This window comes from Bos grunniens, chromosome 7 (assembly GCF_055505025.1).
Source record: "Bos grunniens cultivar Pamir isolate PY7600 chromosome 7, Bosgru_T2T1.0, whole genome shotgun sequence".
Taxonomy (NCBI): Eukaryota; Metazoa; Chordata; class Mammalia; order Artiodactyla; family Bovidae; genus Bos; species Bos grunniens.
Genome location: NC_141171.1, coordinates 37,277,488 through 37,298,835, shown reverse-complemented (window position 1 = coordinate 37,298,835; position 21,348 = coordinate 37,277,488). Strand labels below are relative to the sequence as shown.

At 44.2% G+C, this 21,348-nt stretch overlaps 2 long non-coding RNA genes across 2 annotated transcripts; both read left to right on the top strand.

Moving 5' to 3' along the window:
- The first annotated feature begins 346 nt into the window (after positions 1 to 346).
- Positions 347 to 7,760, top strand: LOC147369041 (uncharacterized). The gene is made up of 2 exons (XR_015167219.1): positions 347 to 481; positions 7,374 to 7,760. It is a non-coding gene; the product is annotated as an uncharacterized LOC147369041 (long non-coding RNA).
- A 4,563-nt stretch (positions 7,761 to 12,323) lies between these two features.
- Positions 12,324 to 15,215, top strand: LOC147369040 (uncharacterized). The gene is made up of 3 exons (XR_015167218.1): positions 12,324 to 12,517; positions 13,211 to 13,298; positions 15,100 to 15,215. It is a non-coding gene; the product is annotated as an uncharacterized LOC147369040 (long non-coding RNA).
- Positions 15,216 to 21,348: the final 6,133 nt, after the last annotated feature.

Genomic DNA, 21,348 nt, shown 5'->3' with positions numbered 1-21,348 from the left:
TCTTTAGGGTTTTTCTGTGTTGTACTTGGCCCAGGCTCCCAGCCCCAGGCTTGGTCTTCAAGTCTCCGTCAACCACGATGATGCAGCCTCAGGCCAGCAGCTCTCTCTGCAAAAGCCCCCCAGGCCTTGGGAGACATACATGATGCCTCTACTGTTCCCAGCATCGTTCTGTGTGGACCAGACCCTTGGGCTTTAATTGAGTCTACTCCCTTTCCTGTGCTCCTCCCACTGTGATGGGAGGGAGAATGAGGCTCACTGTAATAAAGTGTGAAAGAGATAAGTGGAAGCAGAATCTGGGCTAAAAATTCATTTTTCTTGTTGCCATATTTCTTTGCTTGTTATAGCTTCTTCATACCCTAGAGCTCTTGTCAGCGACCCATTTTGTGAATGGAGACATTTCTACTTTGAAGTCATAATTTATCCTGCAAGAGCTGCTAAAAGAAGCACTTTTAAACTCGGATCTGAGCGGAGGCTGGGAATTGTAAGTCACCTCCAAGCACTTGGGTAAATTGCAAAGAGTAGAGTCTTTTTACCTCCGGGAGTCAATTTTAACTTATTGCTTTTTTTCTCTGAAGACAGTTTTCTCAAACATTTCCTCCTCCTTGCTTTCATTGCATATTCTGACTTAAGTGGTACGAATGAGCCATCCGTAGTTCATTTATGATATTTAGTTTGCTGATAACTTGTGGCCACCTTATCATTAACCATCTAGCTAAACAAGAGTTTTAAAAATTAACCTATGGAAGGCCTCAAGAAATACTCTATTTTTCCAACCTGTTCCAAGACAATTGCAGTTACTGCCAGCCATCTCTCTTCCTAATAAGCCTTAGAAAGAGAATATGGCAGAGAGGGTAAGAACATGGATGCTGGCATCCACATGCCTGGATTCAAATGCTGACTTTATTATTTGTCAGCTCTGTGATGGAGGGTAAGCTGCTTAACCTCTCTGTGCCTCAATTTCTTCATCTATGAATGAAAGTAAAGTTCACATCTTCCTTAGAGAGCTGTTGCAAGTAGTAAATGAGTCAAGATACCCAAAGATTCTGGAAGTTGCTGGACACATAGAAAGCAAAATGTAAGCACATCTTCTTCTTATTAAATTGTCTTGTAAATGTGAAATATTTGAGTATTAGAAAGAAAGACATCCAGATGGACCAGGAAAGCATATATTTGTAAAAATAGTTATCTTTTACAGTTTGATTAATAGTCAAATGGCTATGAAAAGCAAGTCAGATTTAATCAAAGGTGTTCCTAGAATAGATTTAGTTTTTGAAAGTGTTTTGTTTTTTGTTAAATTAAATCAGAGGCATTATCTATTTAAATCTTCCAGGTCTTATTACAATGGTATTTTGAATGTCATGTTTTAAAGGTTGAAAAGAATGTTTTCAATGTGTGAGTTTGCATAACACAGCCACCTGACTGAATAGGGCTATATTAAGTGGCCTGCTTGACTCCCTGGGGCCCCCCCAACCCTTCTATCTTCCCACACGCTCTCGAGAGAGCGACATGTAGCACATGTTATGCAAGCTCCGGAGAAAGATAATAAAAACACTTTTCTGTCTCCATATGTTATTGCTTTTTCTACGCACTGAGTTTTCAGGGTAACTGTCTTGTTGAATTTGCCTATTGCTGACAAAGCTATTCAGGATTAAACAATACTCTCTGCCATCTATTAGGAGGCCAGATTTCCCTGAGAGAATTCTTTTGTGGAACCCTCGAAATGTCCCTTTGTTGTAACCACAGAAGGTCACAAGAGAGCAGCTGAAAGGTGCAGCTGAGTTTTATTTATTAGATGTACACACACGCACACATGTGCAAACGCATGTGTGCACACACACACATATGCAGACACACAGAGCCCTTGTGCCTCATTCCTTCACATTTTTCTGAGGTTGATTAGTGAAGAAATTTGGGCATAAATCTCTGCTAGCTTGGGGCCATGATTGCTTTATGTTTCCAGGAGCTCAAATGCATTACAGTTATTCCTTAATCTTCACAATGTGCTTTTAGTAGGACTCTATTGTACCCATTTTCCTGCCAGAAAGTCCAAGGAGAATTCTAGGAATGTAGCCAAATACTGGCAGATGACTCACTGGACAGTCACAATTCAACCACAGGGACGCAGGCATGTGTTTGTTTGGATGCCCCCAAAGGGAAGGTCGTGTTACTTGAATTTCTAGGGGAGGTGGAGAATGTGGGGAGATTTGCACAGTTTTAACCTGGAGGCTCAGAGTTCTCATTCCAGTATGATGCCCTGGCTTCTGATCCCACGGGGAAGTTCAGGTCCTCTTGCATCTTGCTTTCAGAACCCACATATATCCTTGTCTTCTAATATGTATCATGTTGTCATCTTATATTGACTTTTATGATCACCTGAATAATTATCTCCACCCTGAGGGCCAGAACTCCATAAAGAGAACGTTTTACTGATCACTGCGTTCTCAGTACCCAACCCAATGGCTGGCATAGAGTTGGTGCCTAGTAAACAGTGCCCGGTTGAGTGGTCTCCTCTTCGTGCGTGTTTCTTGCGCTTTAGTGTCCCCTGCAGCGCCACTGATTCAGCTGGTGATGACTGGGGCCAGACATTATAGGGGGGTCGTGGTGGCTAAAATTATCACATAATCCTCTAGGCAGCCAGGGAGGTGTTATTCCATCAATCAGTACTTTCACAAGAGTTTATTAGATTTGCACTTATGCTCACTTTGTGCTCAGTGCTAAAAACCGAGGGAAATAGTGAAAAGAATAATAGTTTCCTTGCCTAGAGAATTTCAAAATCTAGCTGGCAAGATGAATTCTTATACAAATATCATAATGAAGTGATAATTGAAAAGATTAAAAAAAAACCCAGACTGGTTTTAAGGGAAGTAAAGTTTCAGAGGATGGAGAGATGAAAGTGTTCTGAAATGGACAGAAGAGGTTCCTATGGAGTGAGGAGGGCTATGTGGGGCTGGGATTATCACAGGGCAGAGTGAGACCTTATGTGTGGCAAGGGGAGATCCAATGAGCAAAGACCTGGGGACTGGCGTGAAGACGGCTGCCGTGAGGACAAGAGAGGCCACCAGCCTGACTGGAGTGGTGTGTGCTTGAGAGAGAGGAGGAGATCAAAACCAAATGTTGGAGAACCCTGACAGGTGGTCTGTGATCTTGACTCAGCCGGCTCAGCCTGGGACTTCAGTGCCCAAGGTCGAGGTGTGACAAGAGTTGGAGTGATAATGGGGTTGGAGGGAGTTATAGGGGCTCATCCTAGCACCTCTATGCCACACTGTCCTCTAGGTTTCAATTTTACTCCCATCAGCACTCAGTTTTTTGACTTAAAAACTCCCAATGATGAACCAGCCTGATCTGTCTATAAGACAGTGGTTCTCAAACTTGAGTGTGCATCACCCCCTTCAGGGATCTTATTTTAAATGAGGATTCCTGGGACTTGTCCCCCACCACACACCCAAGTTCTGATTCCATAGGATAGTTCCAGAGGGCTTAGGGAGCTGCATTTTTGCAAGAAACCAGGGTGCTCCATAGACCACACTTTGCAAATATCGCCCTAAGGAGTAAGTGGTTCAAGGAACAATAAAAAAACTTAGAAGATGGGCAGCCAGCAGAAGTCGTGTATAATAGAAGCATATGTACAGTTCACCACTGTGATGGTGTTCTTTGATGAAATTTAAACACTGTCCAAATAATTCTTAGCTTTCCTGTTGTCTAGGGGTTACCTTAATTTGATGAGTAGAGTGATATATATGGTAGACATGGAAACGATCCAGTTTCCAGAAGCTCAAGTTGTGAGAATACTCAAGCTCCCCTTAATCCAAGGACATCCTGAGAGCAGCCACTTGAATTTATGCTTGGCTATCAGCTGGGCCCAGAGCAGCTCATTTTAAACTACAATTAGTAGCAAATTATAGTCAGACTGACTTTCAAAAGAGCTGGTTACATTCTGCTAGGAAACAATTTAAAGGATCAGGTTGGTAGTGCCTCTAAATCAGGCAGGCTCATCTGGCTCCTGAGACTGGGGCCTCCCAACCCTGCAAAGATGGATTCTTGTTTAGCAGAAATTCAGGTTTGGGCTTTGGTATTCTCATCAGTGTTCACTGACAATAGCCGGATCTGCCTGGAGAGGGTGCAGAGAACTCAGTGGCAAACATGCAGAATGGTAAGGGTATGTGTTCCTTCTGCAAATGGGGAGAACTGCCAGAGACTGTGGTACCCAGCTTCTTCAATCTTGTGGTGTGACCTCTCTGCAAGCCTCGTTAGGAAGTCAAGAAGCCCCCAGAGGTCACACCGAGGAGGGAAACTCCTCTGTCAACTGTTCTCTCATTCAGTACACACTAAAGAAAGGCCAGACAGCACAGGGTAAAATCATGCCACTGGGCTCCCTACAAAGTCACACCATTCCCAGTGTGATGACTGGAATGCTATCAGCTGATTAGTCCCTTCAGAGCTGGAATGCGGGGTGTGCAGAGTGGGGTACCGTTTTCAATGGGTCAAGTGAACCTCCTCAGAGTTATAATTTGAGGAAATTGTAAAAGGTATTTCATTTCTTCTATCACAGCTATGGCGGGGGGGTGGGTGTGGTGGGGGAAGCCACTGCAATACTTATTTTACCAGAAGTTTATTTCCTTTTGCTTCCCACTCTCCTGCAGTTTTATAATGAGAGGACAGTCATTTCACCTGAGATAAAAGCAAAGGGAAGAATTCTTAATAATGAAGGAAACATATTTTAAAACCAATACCACTCCTCTTTTTTTTTCCCCAGCCTGTCATCAAAAACTGTTTGGCTTCATTTTATGTGATGCTAGTTGGCTAGAGTCAAGCATTCATTGGGGGAATATGCAGGTTAAGCGAGTCCAGTGCAGCTGCCTTGGCTCATCCATGCCTGCGTGCAAACACCTATAATGCCTGGAGTTAAGGAAACAAAATCCCCCACTTCTGTGAATCTCCAGCTAAAGGCACTAAAGGCAACCTTCACCTCCCCCCAAGGACAACACAGGTCAAGGGAGAGAATGTTGTTGAACTACACTGAATTTGATTCAAAAGTCAACACCCTTTTCAAAAATGTAAAAAATTTTGCTTGCTTTAAATATCTACCAGGCACTGAATGGGTGGGTCATTGGCGACTCTCCAGGACCACCTAGTCTCTGACTACCACCCAGGTATCTTCCAGTCTCCAACTCAAGATAAAGGAGAGACACCCATCCTGAAACACATCTTGCATGTTTTCTTCTTTTATTCTCTTTCTTTGATTATTCTCTATTCACCGCTTAGCATGGACGGTGTTAGCTTAGCTGTTACAGGGGTGGCAGGAGATGAATTCAGCGTGTTCATGTGCTGTTGTATCCACCAAAGGAGAAAGTGACTGAACTCAGGGCCTCATGAACCCTCAGGCTTCCCTGGTGGCTCAGCTGGTAAAGAATCTGCCTGCTGTACAGGAGACCTGGGTTTGATCCCTGGGTTGGGAAGATCCCCTGGAGAAAGGAGCGGCTACCCTCTCCAGTATTCTGGCCTGGAGAATTCCATGGACTGTGTAGTCCATGAGGTCGCAGAGTCGGACATGACTGAGTGACTTTCACTTTCAGAAAGTGACATGAACCCAGGGCCTGAAGACTCCTAAATGCTTCAGGGTGGAGATAGGGAGACTTGTCTTCACTCTCCTGAGTGGGAATGGGGGGGGTATGGTCATTCTTACCAACCCTGCTATTTTTTTCACTCTAATGCACATCACATCAACTCTGTGAACTAGGTATTATTATCCACACATGAAGAAAGAAGGCTCAAAGAGGTTATGTAATTTGCTCAAGACTGTGCATCTGGAAGAAGCTGAAACAGGATCTGCTTCTGACTTGGCCCAGGATTGTACCATCCGGGCTGGCCTGTAGAGACAGGAAGCTGCCCAGGGGCGGAGCCAATGCTCTCAAAGGACATGCCCCTCACTTATGATGGTTAATTCAGGGGAGGGGCTGCATGTGTGTGTGTGTCTCTCCCTCTATATATATACACATATATATGTATATATCTATATATGTATGTATGTTAGTCCCCAAGGACAGCAACACAGGTGAGAAGGGCTATTTTGCTGCTCAGCAGGCATGGCTCCTAACCACCTGCCCTAGTTCTCTCCTTTCCTCTTTAAGGATTTTTTTTCCCCTCTGAAGTGACATTGGGAGGCAGAAGAATCTTGCAGAGGTGTTATAAATAATGACGCTAGTGTTATGTGCTGCATAAGCTGCTTGATTGCATAGAGCTATCAGATACCTGGGTGGGGATGGGGAGGTAGAGGAAGGGAACAGTGCAGGCACCTTCTCTTTGGGCAAAAGAAACTCAGACCATCCTGCCTGTTGGGCAAATATACAACAGGGCACTGGTTCCCATGTCCTTAGCAGAGATGTTTTTGTAGAAGCACTGTTATTTGCTTTTTCTGGGTATCTATTTAGAGGTGGGTTTCCTCCCCAGGTGGCCCTCTGAATGGAGGTGGAAAAGGAGATGAGTGAGAAGGGAATTTACAAGTACTGTCCAGGTGCAGCAAGTCGGGTACATGGCCCCTTGCTTCACTTGCATTTTTAGAACCAGAGAGGACAGTGCTTGCTTCCTCTCAGCCCAGAAGATGGACTCGGATCCTCTGCATTGGTCAGCTAAGACAACTTCTGTGAGAATATGTTTTCTAATGTGGGACTTTTCTTGGAGGAAAACCTCTGAAGCGGAAAACCCATAATCTGCTTAGGATGTAATTTCTTCTTTCCTTTTGCTTGCTCTAGGTCTTCACTCATTCCGTTTGTCTTTTAAGACACTGGGACTTTAATTAATCCCACTTTTTCTTTATCTCCAGGGATTTGACTTTAGCTTATTTTAAGATGACAGACTACCAAACCCTTTTTCTTCATCTTTCCAAAGATTTGCAAACTGCCAGAACTACTTAAATGCGGGTAATCTGAAGAAACGTTGGCTAATTCTATCCAAATATGGGTGTGTTGTTTTTTTTTCCCCTAGACGAGTACAAAATGACTTTTTGGAGTTGAGAGAAAACTGAAATTATTTTATTATTTTATACAGGAAGACAGAACCCCGAGAAAGAGCAAAAAGTGATGTAAGAATAACATTAGACTGGGGTGGAAGCTTCTCTAGGTTTCTATGCTTTTAATTTTCACATGCTCGCCGCCCTTTTCCACACAAACCTTGAATGCTGGTGAATTGCTGCTGTTTTGAAAAGGGTGAAAAGTCAATCCACTGCCATGAGTTTGACTCACAGGATTATCACCAGAAGAAAGCCTATAAAAGTGTGCTTTGCGGTGGCCATGCAGGCTTTTTAATTTCTTTGATAATTCCTCTGCTGTTCTGTTTTGCTGCAGCTGGGACTGACCTACTTTGTCCCTTCGTTACAGGGTTCTGCATAGTTATTAATAACAGGACGAGGAGGCTCTGATGTTCAAACTCGTCCCTGAAACGCAGCAAGACCTCTCAGCTTCAAATCCCCAGCCCGACTTCATGAATTTTATTTATGCATTCATTTATTTATGTGATGTCTGGTGCCGAGCCGTGGATGAAAAATTAAAACGTAAATTCATCAGCAGGACCCAGAGCAGAGCTGGATTAAAATTTGAACTCCTGAACTTCGAGGCCCCTCCTGCCACAGAGAAAACAAGAGCATCAGCTGAGCTCCACAAACAAAGGAAGAGCTTCTCTCTCCTCCCACAACAACAGGCGAAAAGGCAGACCTGAGAACACTCAGGCTCCAAATGTCACTCACAACATCCCAAACCAAAACAAAAGCAATGCGCCAAACAGCCACACAAACAGAGGCGGGCGGGACAGGCTTCTAGTAAGCCCTGGTCAGTTGCCAAAATTGGCTTCTGGCTGCTGGCCCTGCGGGAATTACGTAATTCCCAGATAAGGGCCCTCAACTTCAAATTTCATCCTCTCATCTTAGACTTTTACTCTGAAGAGCTGGCAGCAAAAATAGGTGAGAATCTCACTTCCACTGATGCAGTGAGGCTGCTGATTTCTATTAGGCAATTTTGTTGTTCAAGTCATTGGGATGGTGTTGGAAGGAAATGCCATGTTTGTGAGATAATAGAATAACCCCACCCCCACCCCTGCCAAAGTAACCGCATTGCCCTCCATCTTATACTCTTGGGTCACCCACGACCTGATTCTCTGAGATCGGTAAATGCGAGTGTCCGCAGTGCAGAACCTTGCATATTTCACCCTTCCACAGTGGGATGGCAGGCTCTGGCCGAAGAACAGAGCTGATGTGCTGGGGTCTTGCTAAAGAGAAACAGGAGGCATAGGAGAGAGTTGAGGCTGGTGGCTTCTATCAGAAGACATATTAGTGAAATGACCCCTGAGAACCAGGTACCTTTCAGATGTCCTCTCATTTCCTACTCACAACAGCCTTATGATTCTCTTTTCATAGGGGAGGAAATTGAGTCAAGGATAAAGCAGCCTGCCTGTAATCACACAGCTGGTTAGTGTGGCTGAGGCCTGAAAGACTTCAAAGCTTATTCCATACCCCAGGCCAAAAAAGCTCTGCTACATCAAGTTCAAGGGATTTAGGTAAAGTGTCCAGTGGCTTCATTAGTTCCATAGGACCCTGTCTGATTGAGCTGCTAAAGGTCTTTATTGCTAGCGTCAAGGCTGCCTCTGTGTTTTCTTATGGCTCCTAGCCATGTGTGGCCATTTACATTTAGATTAGTTATGATAAAATCAAACCATTTAGTTCCTCTATCACACTAGCCACATGTCAGGGATCAGTAACCACATGTGGCTAGCGGCAGTCTTTCTGGATGGCACAGGCTTCTAGCATGTTTTCAACTTCACTGAAAGAAAGTGTTATTGGCTAATGGTGGAGATGGAACATTCTAGTTGTTAATTTGACCTCTTCCTTGTAGCCTGCACTTAGTTCTTCTGGGCTTGAAATCCAGACCTATCACAACAGACATTCTAGTCCTACTCTGGGTTTCCACTGGGATAGGTTTCCTCTAAGCAGATTTCTGACCTCTGTCTGACTCTTTACTCAGTCTACTCCAGGGAGTCTACTCCAGCAAATCAGATGCTTTGCTGATTGGTCAGTTTGGGAAGAATAACTTGCAATGAGTTACCCACTGAGAACAAGTTCCGCTGGTCCCACAAGGCTCTACCCCTGGGGTGGGCATGGTTTGGGGATGCCCGATGCCTTCTGTTTGCTTGTAAATCCACTCTCTAACCTTGTCCACCCTGCTCTAAGCTCCAGGAGCCTGGTCTACATCCATGAGGTCCTTACACCTCTGTCAGACCCACTGCATTGTGTGATCTTACACTCCCAACTGTAATTTATGGCCAAGTGGAAGGGCTACATCAGGGAGAGGGCACAAGCAGGGACAGGGGCACAGAAACCACATGAGCAGGTCGCCTGGTGTATTTCCCCTCCCATCCTTCCACTGAGGCCTCAGTTCACATCTATGGCTACAGGGCATGAGAAGGGCTATTGATGAGCAAACTAGCACCCTAACAGGCAGGGCAAGGAAAGAGAAGAAAGAGGCATACCACTCCCGATTGGAAGGTGGCAGTTTTTACAAGCAAGGGAATTTACATAGAAGGCTTGTCAAGACCAGTAGATCTCCAGGCAGAATCCTAAAGTTTATATGGAGGCCTTAACTGAGTTCAGCCACGTATACTATCCAGAGGATCTCAACAACACATTGATCTCTCAAGGCTGTGCCTGTGAAAATGGCTCCAACTGTGTAAATGATGGGCAGCATGTACATTCCAAGGAGGGGCAGGAGGTGGGGAGCTTCCCATTGCCTAAGTCCAGCTCTCTGGTCAACTGGAGGTCAGACTGTCTCTGTGACCTCCTCCAACGAGATGCCTGTGACCATCTGATGTTGAAGGTAAAAGGTCACACTGGTTCATAGATGGATTGGCTTTTTATGTGAATATAAACTGAAAGTGGGCTGCTCTCTTACAGTTCCATTCAGGGATGGCCCTGAAAGAAAGAGTGAAGGGAAATTCTCCCAACAGAGATTTGAGAGATATATCTGATCTGCCACTATGTATAGAAGGAGAGGGCTTCCCAGCTGGCTCAGCGGTAAAGAATTCGCCTGCCAATGCAGGAGACACAGGAGATGCGGGTTCAATCCCTGGGTTGGGAAGATCCCCTAGAGTAGGAAATGGCAACCCACTCCAGTACTTTTGCCTGGGAAATCCCATGGACAGAGGAGCCTGGTGGGCTACAGTCCATGGGTTGCAAAGAGTGGGACACAACTGAGCCTGCACTCACTCACGCATGGAAAGAGAAATAGCCCAAAGTAACAACAAATATCTGATTGATCAAGGCCTGGAAAGAGGAAGATTGGAGAATTAAGGACCATGAGATCTGGGGAAGAAGCCTGTGAAGCATCCATGGGCTGGAGCATGGTGTGTGACAGACTTCGTATCAGATATTAATGCTCAACAGAAAGCATGTATTAACCATGGAAGTGGCACTAAACAACCAAGTTGAAGAAGTGACTTAACCAGTTGAATTAAATCCTTGGATGGATACTCAGTACTGGCAAAATGCGCTTCATGCCACGGTATTAGGAATGAAAGCTGTGCATTGACTCAATAGCATGGGCTTCCTCTCATCAAGGCTGGTTTGCCACTGCTGAAAGCCCAGTTTTCTAGGAGCAGAGATGAGAACTGAGCTGCTGATTTGACACCATCCCCTGTAGAGGTCCACCAGCCACTTGGTGGCAAGTCAATACATCAGACCCCTCCGATCTTGGAAGGAGCAGCTGTCGGTCTTGACTGAATCAGCATGCACAGCAGATACGAAATTGCCTGAAAGCATCTGCGTGACAGAGGACTTAGAGAGTGCTGGATCCCCTGCCACAGGGCTTCTGTGAACTGAAGAGCCTGGTTATAGACCAGGAGGTGTGGCTGTGGGCACATGACCTTGGAATCTGCTGACCTCATTACATGCTGCATCATCCAGAAATTGTTGTCTGTGTAAATAGCTTCTTAACGCAGATCCAGCTTAGAGATGTTAAACTGTGAGGATTGGCATCATCCCCTAGGACACAGTATATACCCTACATCAACAACTATTATAGAGCTCAGTGTCCACAGTAGCAACCGTGAATCTGGAACCTAGGCGTAGAAGTGGGTGTGGCTCTGCTTATATCACTCTCAGTGACCCTCTTAGGGAATTTGTGCTTCCTGCACTTGGGTTACTGCATTTCTAGGCTTTGGGGGTTTGATTTCCAGAGGGAGAACATTTCTATCAGGAAATCCAGTTGGGCGTCCCATTAAAGCAAGGGAACTAGTTTCCATCCCAGTAGGAGTACTTGCCCTAATGATCAGGAGGTAGGGCTGCTGTAACATACTGGGGTGTCTCTTGGAACCCCCTTGCCCACTTTAAGAATAAGTGGATGAAGGAGTATCCGTAGTCTGAGAAGGGCATAGTGACCAGGGGCTCAGATCATCTTGCTGCTCAGGGCCAGGATGACCCCACCAGGTTAGACCAACAGAGGGGCTAGCCAAGGGGGAGAGGAATCTAAACCGAGGAGCAGAGTGGCGGGATGGTGTGTATCTGTTACCTGGAGAGCAGCTGCAGCAACAGGAGCTGGAATTCATGTCACTAACTTTCCTCTGGTAACTTGACCCAGAAAAACAGGCCAGCCAGAATCCTGGAGAAGCTGTTCCCAGATTTTACTATTGAAGACAGTGGATCCAGGTGGCTCAGCACTGAACCCTAGTGAGTACGATGGGGACTCTGCAGGATCCCCTTTAAGAGGAGCTCATTCTCCCGGCTTCTGAGAATGGGAGTGACTTGTGCCTCTGAGATGAAGCCTCTCTGGGAATTACTTTCCCCTAAAGAGAGCAACAGAAGGGCTTCTCTGGTGGCTCAGTGGTAAAGAATTCACCTGCCAATGCAAAAGATGTAGGTTCGATCCCTGAGTCAGGAAGATCCCCTGGAGAAGGAAACGGCAACCCACTCCAGTATTCTTGCCTGGGAAATCCCATGGACAGAGGAGCCTGGCAGGCTACAGTCCACGGAGTCTCAAAAGAACCAGACATGACTAAACAAGAACAACAACAAAGAGAGCCACAGGTCATGCTGTCTGCAGGTCACACTCCACTCCCACAGGCAGCCTGCATCGTGTGTGATGAGGGTAAAAGCCCAGCTTCCTTGCGTCAATCAAGCAGGACAACTGGGAAGGCTCATCCTAGTCTCTGGGTCAGATGAGGCTTTAGATGACACTTCTTAGGGATTCAGCACCTCTCTGGCCCAGCTCCACTTCTTCCCCTCCGCAACAGGCATAGCTCTTGAGTGTAAGCCCCACTAAACTTCCTGTTTGCTAAATCTCTTTCAGAGCCCTTTTCCTGGGGCACCAACTTCGGACAGTGCTCTTCCTCAGCTCAGAATACTTTCCCTGCTCACCCTTCTGATGGATTCTCTTGGAATTATCCAGATTTGAATGTGTCCTCTGAGTGCTGCTGGGACCCTCATTGACTGGCACAGTGACATGGGACAGGCCCGCTGCAAGCTCCAGACACACCCCAACTGGTGAGTAAGTCTGCCTGGTTCTGAGGATCACTCTCAGTAGGACCCCCTGCCCGCATGTAGAATTTGCATCCTCAAACCTACAAAAAATCTACTCAATTAAGACATTTTGGCTTCTCCATTAATTCTGTGTTTAAATTATTCATATTCAGAGCATGAGTAGGGAAATACTCATTGTTGGCTCTCTCAGAAACCCCCAACCCCAAGGAGTGCAACTTGTACCAGATTTAGGTGCAGCAGCCAAGTGTTTGGCCTGATCAAGGGTTCCGTTTTGACTGCGTGTTTATTTCTGTGTTTGTGTGTGTAAGGGTATCTAGCAAGCTTGGCCTCCTTTCAATAGGGCAGCTATTCCCCTCCCACCCCACACGCACTGCCCCTCATGGGACCCTGACAGGATGAGCAGGTTGATTGAATCTCTCTGATTCTCAAGGTTATTTAAGATGTGGATGTGTTCTTATCTAAAATCTCTTTTTAAAATTTATTTTTTCATTGTATAATTAATAAGTGAACTCATTCCCTTTGTTTAAAAAATAATTAAAGCATTCCAGATAAGGTGAAAATTCCTTTTGGCTGTGGCACCAGTCCCAGTCCCCTCCCAGAAGACAAATTATTATCCTCCAGACATTTTCCAAATTGGCAGTGTCTATTTAAATTAAAGTTGTTCCTTTTCCTTGACCTGGAAATTCTACTTTTCAGAAGTTACACTGAAGAAAGCCTCTTGAATACGCATGAGAAAGAACGAACAAGGATATTTACGGCGGCATTGTTTATAATAGCCGTAAAGGTAAGCGGCTTAGTAGGGGTCTAAATAAACTGTGGTATATTTTAAAATTGACACTGGATGCAGTAGTGAACACAGTGAAGTAGCTCTGTAAGTGCTAACATGAAAAAAATCTTCAGGAAGTATAGTGGCGTGAAAAAGAAGTTGCAGAATGATAAATGTACTATGATTCTGTTTTATCTGGGTTATTAAAATAATTGCCTAATAGGAAACGACCTGGATTAGGAGTCTGGAGAACAGTTGGCTTTCTCCCTGTCCAGCCTATCTCAGCCATTTCTTCCCGTTTTCCTTTACCATTTCTGCTTCCCTTTTACTCCACATTCTCCCCTCTCTTAATCACTGCTTTTCATGGGTTAACATTGGTGTCAAATCTACATCCTGTGACCGCTTCCTGTTTACTCTCTTTATCAACTGGTTGAACTCAGTTGATGAGCAACATGGCTAATCCAAACTGGTAGTTAAAGTCTCAAAATAAATGGATACATTGCTTGTGCCCCAGCTCACATGGTCGAATTGATGAATAATTAATTGAGGGGCAACATGATCTGTCTATGGAAACCTGCCCGCTTGGGCTACTCTAAAAGCTTCAAAGATAAACCAACAATTTGACAAAGTTATGACAAATATGTACATATAAAAGAAACTTCAATTGTGGGTTGAATAATAAAAGTCTAGCGTTTGCATTAAACAAAATGCAATAGTATTATATTTTGTGTTACATGTAGCCTGAAGAATTCCAGTCTAATGGCTTCTTTTTATATTGGAGAGAATTGTGGCCCAAGGAAGTGAGGTCACAAAGCAGCCCTGCTGGTTTAGCTGGTTTTCTGATGACACATTTTTTTAGACAGTGGAGATGTTCATTCTTCTTTACTCTGGTTCTCTCTCTCTCTTTCTGATATGAGAGGATCCAAACATCTGCTTGTTTCCTCATGGGTCTGTGATTGAGGCACAGTCTTTATGAGATGGATGCAAATGTCTGACATAGTCCTGAATGGGGTAATGGCAGGAAGGAGCAGCTCTGGGCCTCTCTAGAATTCTCCATCATGGTTTAATAATGTGGTTTAATAATGTTCCAATGCTAGAGGGTCTTGGAATAAAATCCTATGGCCACAGGAATTGGACAATTGTAGCTGCAGGAAGAAACTCTGAAGTATGGTTATCACATAAATACAGGGCACCAGTTAAGTTTGAATTCAAGGTAAATAATGAATACTTTTTAAATATAATTATGCCCAGATATTACATGAGACAAATTTATACAAAAAAAAGTATTCATTGCTTATCTGAAAGTAAGTTTGACTGGGCTCCCTGTATTTTGTCTGTTGGATCTGTTAAGTTTACCCATGATACATGTAGACATGCTTAACTGGCAGTGTCTTACAACTTGAGAGCACATCATTTTGTGTGTTTCTTTGTCTTGCTGACTCTAAAATTATAAATTATGGCCAATTCTTTGAACTCAAAGAGTGCTGGATATTTAATCAATTTTAGGGTTCATTGTCTAATAACTGGAATGTCCAGCAAAGAAACAGGTGGTTTAAAAAAAAAAGAGTGCATCCCTGAGCCAAAGATAGTACTACAGCACCATTTTTAATAACTAAGGACTGGGAGGATAAAAAAGGTCATGAATAGGAACTTTTTTGTTTAAAAAATATTAGGGGCACATCTATGCAATTAGATTTTTCCACAGGTAGATCTCTTTTCTTCTGGCCTTTGAAGCTTCTAGCTAATTTTATGACAGGACTGTCACTGTTCTCATAACACGACCAACTGTTTCCTCAACTGACAACTGTTTCCCCAACAGACACCTGTTTCCCAAACAGACATGCGGGTCCGTCTGACTCTTCAGAGTCACTCCTCCCATCCTCCAGGATGGTTCCCTGTGTCCACAGTGGGATGATGTCCACGTCCATCTTGAAATAAGCAGAAGAGCGGCATGCATGGTAAGATCCCATTTGTGAAAATTCTCAAAAGCATCAACATAAATATTGGTAAAAACAACACTTTTTTCTGGTTAAATACCTAAGAAACTCTTAAGACTATTTATTTTGGGATGGTATCAATTATTGAAGGTTGGAGAAAAAGACTTTGTGTTTATTTTATACCTTTATGGATGGATATTTAAAAAAAAACAAACAAAACTGTTCACATTGAAACAGGCTGAGTATTTACCTTTTATCCACCACACTCTCAGCGATGGACTGGAATTTGTGAGAGAAGGAGGTCTTCTGGCATTCCCTTGAACTTAAAAATTGTATAAATATAACTACTTTGAGAAAAGCCCGTCAGCTAGCCTGGATACCACTGTTAATGCCTTTGAGCTTCCTCAGTCTCCACTGCCCAGTGGAAAGCTCAGATGAGAGGAAAGTGTCTCCCAAGGCATCTGTGGCCGATTGCACGTATTTTTGCCACTGAGTGTATATGCACACTGTGCACACTTATCCTGAGGGTAAGGAGTATGAGCCTAGGGTCCACAGATCCCCATGCAGTTCTTAGTCTTATGTTCAAGGCAGGTCCAGACACTTCAATGACCAGAAAAGAAAACTTTTTAGTTCTCCTATTAATCATAACTCAAGCTACATGAAATTGCTATTGCATAGGCACAAAAAATTGGCTGAATATCAGCAATTTCATATTGCTCAAGTAATACTACTTCTGAGCATCCTTGTTTATTTTCTCCCTTGATAAGTTAGAAAAACAAATCAAAACAACCAAAGTATGTGTATTTCTAGGCTTCCAAATCTGCCTTAACTTTTATATTACCTATTATTGATGATCCCTATTAATAAACATCTAAAACTTAGGTAGCATTTTGTGTGTAGCAGGTGTTTTAAATACTTTGCATACATATGCTTATTCACACTTTACAATAAGCCTCTGAGATAATTCTGTTTTTTTAATTTGCCTATGGCCAACCCGAGGGGTGCAGAGTTCCATCATCTCGCCTGTGTGGGTGCAGCTGTAGCTGAGGGAGCAGGGCCGAGTCCATCTGAGGCTGACTTGTAACCATGATGTCACACGGTCTTTCCTTTGTTCCCGTCCCTGACTTTCAGCCATTGCCCTCTCATAACCTGATCTCTTTCCCAGTAGACAAGTTGGCCTCTCTGGGCTCCGCCAGGGCACATGTACTGTATTCTAGGTTGGTCCCTTGAAGCAGTGTAGGAGTTTATCTAGACTTCCCTGGGGGCTCAAACTATAAAGAGTCTGCCTGCAGTGTGGGAGACCTGGGTCCAATCTCTGGGTCGGGAAGATCCCCGGAGAAGGAAATGGCAACCCACTCCAGTATTCTTGCCTGGAGAATCCCATGGACAGAGAAGCCTGGCGGCCTGCAGTCCATGGTCGCAAAGAGTCGAACACACGACTGAGCGACTGGCACACAGGTTGGCCCCTTGAAGCGATGTAGGAGTTTGTCTAACTGCGTTGAGGCCCTGCACCCAGCAGTTTGGAGTGGAGGTCCTCAGGCAGGCAGCGGCAGCCTGATCCTTCCTTGGTGCAGGTGCCAGTCTCATGGCAGGGAAACAGTCCTTGAAAGAATCATCAGTTTTCTCCTGAGCCGCTGCTCCTGCAGGCCCCGTGGAGACACCTGGTTTAACCATCCCCACGAACATGCTCTCCACCCCCCTGCACGTGGAGCTCCTTGCTCCTTTGTGCCTCTGCATCATTTTCCTAAAACAGTGGTGCTGAGGCTGCAGCCAGGCAGAGTGGCTGGTGTGTCCCACAGAAGGAGAGGACCCACCGCTTAGTACCCATGGGCACGATCCTTAAATTTTCAAACTCAAGTCAGTTACTTCCCATGTACAGTGAGCATAATCACGCACGTTTTGGGGTAGTCATGTGCCTTAACTAGTTCTTAGATGTAAAGTCTGATATAACATGCATGCCTGCTAAGTCACTCAGTTGTGTCCGACTCTTTGTGACCCCATGGACTATAGCCCCCCAGGCTCCTCTGTCCATGGGATTCTCCAGGCAAGAATATTGGAGTGGGTTGCCACTCCCTTCTCCAAGGGATCTTCCTGACCCAGGGATCGAAGCCAGGTCTCTTGTGTCTCCAGCATTAGCAGGTGGGTTCTTTACCACTAGAGCCACCTGGCAAGCCCAGTATAACATGGGGCACATGGAAAATAATAGGAAGAAGCAGCACTGGGGTTCAGTCACTTCTATGTGAAGCTGAGCCTGTGACATGGGCTAACACAGTTTTCTTTGGCTTATAAAGTGTACTTTCAGCAATAACTATGACATTTAGCTAGTGGTAAAGAAACTGCCTGCTAGTGCAGGGGATGTAAGAGACATGGGTTCGATCCCTGGGTTGAAAGGATCCCCTGGAGAAGGGCATGGCAACTCACTCCATTATTCTTGCCTGGAGAATCCCATGGACAGAAGAGCCTGTGGGGCTACAGTCCATGGGGTTGCGAAAAGTCAGGCATGACTAAAGTGACTTAGCACACACCTCATTTAAAGGTACTTTTGTTGTTGTTGTTGTATAGTTGCTAAGTTGTGTCCGACTCTTTTGTGACCCGATGAACCGTAGCCTGTCAGGCTCCTCTGTCCATGGAGTTTCTCAGGCAAGAATACCAGAGTGGGTTGCCCTTTCCTCCTCGAGGGGATCTTCCTGACCTAGGGATTGAACTTGCGTCTCTTATGTGTCTTGCTTTGGCAGGCAGGTTCTTTACCGCTGAGCCACCAGGGAAGCCCAAAGTTGCTTTCAGATTTATTAATTACATCTTGTTATCCGTAAGTGAGGAAGTTTAGACCTGCTGTTTCCTTCCATGAGGATAGAGTTGGACTATTTTTGGTATCTCAACCTGCACTCATTTCTTCCCACCCTTGGGGTGGGGAGGAGGAGGGTATGAAATTGCCTACTTGGTGAGTTTCTCCTTGCATCCTCCTTTCTTGTGGGGCTTATCAGCTACCCTGAGCAGATGGTCTCTTCTACTGCAGCAGAGGCAGTCCCCTGTACTCACTGGTCCAGAATCTGGGCTGAGAACGTGGGTCCTATATTACAATTTTTGTTGAAATGTTAGAATGTGGGATTTTTCTGAGCAATATATCTCAGAAGATCTATTAGAATTCAGTTTCTCCTTTGCTCTCAGACCATGCATTGGCTTTGTCAAAAATTTCAAATGCTAATTAAACTCATGTGTTGCATATATCTAGTATTTTAGGCAATAGTTACCATATTAATATGAATATTTGAGATTTGCTGTTTGAGATATTTGAATAATTTGATACTGGAATATTATAAGCATTCATGCTGTTATTTAAATATGTGATGGTGTAATAGATTTTTTTTTTCACTTCTGTGACTTTTTTTCTATGCTCAGTTTTGGAATGGATTGAACACAATATTCATTTTAGTGTGATTGAACTGGGTCTTACTGATGAAATGGAGTTTGTTCCCCCAGAAATGCCTCACAGTTTGTTTTTTAAATGACGTAGAATAAACATTTATTCTATAGTCAAATTGTAGCTTAGTTGGTAAAGAATCTGCCTGCAATGTGGGAGACCTGGGTTCCATCCCTGGGTCGGGAAGATCCCCTGGAGAAGGAAATGGCAACCTACTCCAGTATTCTTGCTTGGAGAATGCCATGGACAGAGGAGCCTGGCAGGCTGCAGTCCATGGGTCGCAAGAGTTGGACATGACTTAGTAACTAAACCACCATCACAGAATAAACATACAGAAAAGTACATTATAGTATACTGGCACCCAAATGGAGAGAGCTCAGAGCTCCCAGTCACAGCCCCTACCTAGTAAACTACAGTTTTGACCTCTCACATCATCCACGAGCGTTGCTGGGGTTTGAACTTGATGCACATGCAGTCACACCGTAGGCACTTGGTGGGATCTGGTTTCTTTTCAATTAGTAGCACTCTAGTTTCTTGATTCTGCAAATAATGCTGTGCTGGTTTCTAAGCCAGTTTTTGGAAAGGGAAGGAGGCAGGCCGGGGAGGGAGGAGGAAGAATGGGGAAGCGAGAGGGAGAATGTGTATGGGGGTACCGCTTGTCTGTTGCTACTCTGAAAGTGATGCAGCCCATGAAAAATTGGGGGAGAGTATAAACCAGCTTTGCCTTCTTGCCTTTCTTTTTCTTTGGGATGGTTTTGGTTACTGCCTCCTGTACAATGTTATGAAACTCCCTCCATAGTTCTTTAGGCATGAGACCTAATCCCTTGAATATATTCATCACCTTCAATGTATAATCATAAGGGATTTGATTCAGGTCATACTTGAATGGCCTAGTGGTTTTCCCTACTTCTTCAATTTAGGCCTGAATTTTGCAATAAAAAACGCATGATCTGAGCCACAGTCAGCTCCAGGTCTTATTCTTACTGACTATATAGAGCTTCTCCATCTTTGGCTGAAAAGAACATACTCAATCTAATTTCAGTATCGACCATCTGGTGATGTCCATGTGTAGAGTTGTCTATTGCATTTTTGGAAAAGGGTGTTTGCTATGACCAGCATATTTTCTTGACAAATCTTTATTAGCCTTTGCCCTGCTTCATTTTGTACTCCAAGGCTAAATTTGCCTGTTATTCTGGGTATTTTTTGACTTCCTACTTTTACATTCCAATCCTCTGTGATGAAAAGGACATCTTTTTTTGGTGTTAGTTCCAGAAGGTGTCATAGGTTTTCATAGAACTGGTCAACTTCAGCTTCGTCAGCATCAGTGGTTGGGTATAGACTTGAATTACTGTAATATAGAATGGTTTGCCTTGGAAATGAACCAAGATTATTCTGTCATTTTTGAGATTGCACCCAAGTACTGCATTTCAGACTTGTTTGTTAACTATAGTGGCTACTCCATTTCTTCTAAGGGATTCTTGCCTACAGTAGTAGATATAATGGTCATCTGAATTAAATTTGCCAGTCCATTTTAGTTCACTGATTCCTAAGATGTTGATGTTCACTCTTGCCATCTATTGCTTGACCACATCTAGTTTACCTTGATTCAGGGACCTAACATTCCATGTTCCTATGCAATATTGTTTTTTTACAACATCAGAATTTACTTTCACCACCAGACATATCCACAGCTGAGTGTCAAGAAAAATGTTCCTGCTTTGGCTCAGCTTCTTCATTCTTATTGGAGGTATTAATAATTGCCCTCCGCTCTTCCCCAGTAGCATATTGGATGCCTTCTGACCTGGGGGGTGGGTGGTTCATCTGTGGAAGTGGCAGATTTTATTTTCTTGGGCTCCAAAATCACTGCAGACGGTGACTGCAGCCATGAAATTAAAAGATGCTTGCTCCTTGGAAGAAAAGCTATGACCAACCTAGACAGCATATTAAAAAGCAGAGACATCACTTTACTGAAAAGGTCCATGTAGTCAAAGCTATGGTTTTTCCAGTAGTCATGTATGGATGTAAGAATTGGGCCATAAAGAAGGCTGAGAGCCAAAGAATTGATGCTTTTGAATTGTGTTACTGGAGAAGACTCTTGAGAGTCCCTTGGACAGCAAAGAGATCAAACCAGTCATTTCTAAAGGAAATCAACCTTGAATATTCATTAGAAGGAATGTTGTTGAAGCTGAAGCTCCAATACTTTGGCCCCCTGATTAGAAGAGCCAATTCATTGGAAAAGACTCTAATGTTGGGAAAGATTGAAGGCAGGAGGAAAAGGGGGTGACAGAGGATGAGATGGTTAGATGGACATCGCTGACACAATGGACATGAATTTGAGCCAACTCCAGGAGATAGTGGAGGACAGAGGAGCCTGGTGTGCTGCAGTCACTAAGAGTTAGATACGACTTAGTGACTGAACAATAACAATATAAACCAGCTGTATTAGTGACTACTTGAGACCTTGTTTAGGTGAGAAAGTAAATTGGATCTGAATGAAAATCTGGCTGAACTGACTTGCTTTGGCTGTACCGTGGTGATATGAACATGTGGTCCAGATACCCGTGAACCTCAAGAGGACCCCAGGATGTTGGCCTGGCTGGATTTTACAGTAGTGACCTGCGTCTCCTTTGCAACAAATGTCTATTGGGACATGTTTACTTCTAGGTGTTCACCAAAGTGATCGATAATAAACGAATGACCAGATAACAGC